This window comes from Apis dorsata, unplaced genomic scaffold (genome assembly GCF_000469605.1).
Source record: "Apis dorsata unplaced genomic scaffold, Apis dorsata 1.3 scaffold_371, whole genome shotgun sequence".
Lineage (NCBI taxonomy): Eukaryota > Metazoa > Arthropoda > Insecta > Hymenoptera > Apidae > Apis > Apis dorsata.
In genome coordinates this window covers 251,403-255,094 of record NW_006263635.1, presented here as the reverse complement: position 1 = coordinate 255,094, position 3,692 = coordinate 251,403, and positions in this window count along the sequence as shown.

Below are 3,692 nucleotides of genomic sequence, written 5' to 3'. Positions count from 1 at the left end.
AGGGGAGGGGAGGAGGAGGGAGCCGGTTTCGAAGCGAAGGGGAGGATATCCCGATAGGGGATAGCGCACTAATAATCGTACGATGTACGCGCGGCACGTTTCATTTAGCAAATTGGCAATAAATGGCGATGGCCATCGCGCGGAGCTCACCCTATAAACGCGATCCTACCCCATCTTTCTTCCCTTTTCACCCTCGATACCCTCTCTCTTTCTCTCATTCCTCCCTGTATACACCTCCGTCTTTCTTCATCCCCCATTCCTCTTCGCTTATCTCTATCCTCTATCCGAGGCTATATATTCTTCCTCCCCCCGTTCTTTTGTCTCTCCCTCGTCCCCTTTTTCTTTATCTCCCTTGCTCTTCCCACCCCAAACCAGCCCGGCGTCAACTCTCGACGAATTAAGTTCGAGGAGGGAGGGTTTTCGTGGAGAGTTTATGGGGTTAGGTTACCGTAGCCGATTTCAACCCCTGCTCAACAGAGATTGGTATCTACACCCACGATGGAACGTATCATTCCCCTCCCCTAACGTCCCCCTGTCCCGTATAGCACACCATATGCGTGTGCTCGGTTTTTCCAAGTGTTTTGGGGGCACACGTGGGCACAACCCCTGCTACCATTACCACCACCACCATCGCCGCTATATACTGGCTTTTCTTCGTGTTGTTACGACGTACGTGATATTCGTGCACACGCGATCGTCGAACCCAGAGCCATAAACGTAAACAAGGGTTGTTAGGTCTGCCCTCCTGTAAATGGGAGGGGGTAGGGGGTAAGAGCCGGCACTTACAATCGGGACTAAATATTTTGCGCCCTTCGACAAGTAGGCGGCCGTGGCGACCCTACTAGGGGGTGATGAGGGGGTTGCAGGGGTCGAAGCTCAAATTGATTCGACGTTCCTCCACGGACGGGCATTTGGCCGAAGCACGTCTCCTTTCGCGGTAACGGTGCTAATGATACGCTTTTGTGCCGGCCGATTTGTATAAATGGGCGGGTGAAGTAGGGAGTGTACTCTGCGCAAGTGGGATACGTGTTTTGGAAATGTGGTGGTCGGGGACAAGGGGGAAGATATGTATGAAAAGAAGAGGGTTAATCGTTGAGACGAGAAAAATTTTTGTCTTCGAGATGAATCCAATATTATTGGATATGTAAGTTTTATAGTTGAAGTTGGTTGGAACGAATCTCGAATATTATTCGTGATACAGATTGGTCATTGAATTTTTGTACAGGTTGGATATGTCATTTGGTATATCATTTGTTATACCATAAATTGGTATGCTTAAAAAGCTACTAAGTGATTTCACTTACCATTGGTACTAAAATATACAATCGAATCGATCCGATTTCCTTAAATGGATCGCATTTATCATTCCATCCAGAACTGTTTCTTACTTTTCTGAATGGTAAGCGACTTGTACTCGATCGATCACCAGACTCAAATTTACTCTCTCCAATTCGAAAAGTATTACTTAGGTTTAAATCTTTCGATCCTTAAAATATGATCGTCATCTTTAATCCTCCCCTAAACTTCGAAATCTCGTCAATGCTGAAATCCTTCGATGATTATACGTACGTATAATTAATATTCGTGGCATACCTTTAGAGGATCTAGATTCTAGAAGCAATGTTAATAATATCGATCGATGCTTATTTATTATAAACAAAATTAAAATTTGCGTTCAATCAGACAGTTTTAAATATTTCATCTAATGTTCTTCAAACTTAAATTGTTTACAACGCGCACGTTTTAATTTTGAAAGCTCGCGTAATTAAAATCAAGCGAGGGTACTCAATCTATACCTCAGATCCGTGTTTCAGCATTACGATAATAATAATTTGTCGTTAAAAAAAGAATTTTTCAAGAAACGAATTCAATATATTAATTCGTTTCACAATTAAATTTAACAACAAATACTTTCACGCCCAACAAAATTCTCCATCTGTTTTCTATCAAAAGAAACCAGATTTATGGAAAGCGATAATTTACATCTCAAAGACGACAATGTATATCGAGCATCGCGTTCAACAATCAAATTAATCGATCACTTTGGAATTTTCGCCTCGACTAAAGACGTCCCACCGATATATTAACTCCCCTGTACACGTAACATCCAAATGTCCACAAATATTAACACCGCACGTGTGTACATAGGGCGCGGAGATGCTCGATCGCCGCGGGAGGATTAATCTTTCGATCGCGTGGCGGTAGTTTCCGGCCGGTGGGATTGAAACGGTCGCGCGCCACGTACAAATCGCGCCGCTCTTAATATTAAAGCGGTATTGATCGTCGACAATTAATTAGCAGCCCGTCGAGCTGGTGGTGGCGGTTGAATCGTAATGGCGCAATCTGATACCACGCCGCGGTCCCGCGTTTGTCGCCCGCTCCAAGAGAGTTTGGGAGGGGATCGAGGGAGGGGCGGGAGTTTGAAAAGAGGGGGAGGGGGATGAAAAAAGGAAAAAAAAAAAAAAACACTGTTGATTTACGCGTTCGGTTAAACCAACCAAATTACTTTGTACAATCAACACGGGAGGGGGGCGGCGCGGCAACGGTGTAAAGCAAATTAGCCGCGCCCGAATATTGACATTTTTATCTGAATGGCATAGCTGTTGATTTCGGCCGCGCGTTCATTACGCTCGGCCCCCTTGACCGCCGCCCACCCAACTGCCCGCACGCCGAATGATGAAAACGCCGATAGGATTTTAAAATCGTCGCGGACCGTTTCGAGTGGAGGGATGGAATAAATTTAGGAGGAGGGATTCGAGGTGGCTCGAATCGCGTTTTTCGAATTTTTTTTTTTTTTAAGGAACAATGTTTCGTCTTGTTACGACGCTTGAAAGATAATGGAGGAAGATAATGCGTTGAATTAAGAAGAAAGGGAAGGATTTGACGGATGTAGTTGCTGGGGCGCGAGTGGAAATGAATTAAGTAATGGAGAGTGATCGATCGGGGAAATAAATGGAGGGGAACGAAATGTGCGATGGTCGTATCTTTGGAAAATCGAAGGGTGCAGCAAGGCAAGTGATGCTTGCTTGATTTCAATCGTGATTCATAATTTAGATACGATAGATCTCTAATGTAATTTTTAGACGAAGGGAGGAGTTTAATAACGTAAAATTTGGAACTTGTTTCATCTCATCTGATATTATTAACATTATTGTTACAAAATGATGCACCTATTATTGATAATGATAAATTAAGAAAAAAAAATGATATTGATATGTAGAATTGATTCGATTAAATTGTGATAAAACGAGTATATTATATTATATTTATAATATCAACATGACGTAAATGCAATCCGAATATCGATATACACATATTTATTGTAGATGACATTCAATAATATAATTTGTTTTCTATCCTTCTATCCTTCGCGCATCATTTATTACGTTAAAAAAAAAAATATATATATATATATTTTTTTATCAAATTGTACATCAAACCTGTCAGAGAGTATTCCAATGAACACCGATTTTCCGTAGTAATCGAGCGGAAATAATCCCGTGGAAAAAATAATGTCTTGGAAAAATAAATTTCGTTTATGTGTAAAGCATAAAAAAAAGAGAGAGAGAGAGAGAGAGAAGAAATTATACAAAAACAATGAACTTGTATATGCAAATAACGGTATAACGATAATCATTAATCGTAATCAAGCTAAAACAAGTAAAAACCGTTATTATTCACACGAATCGAAT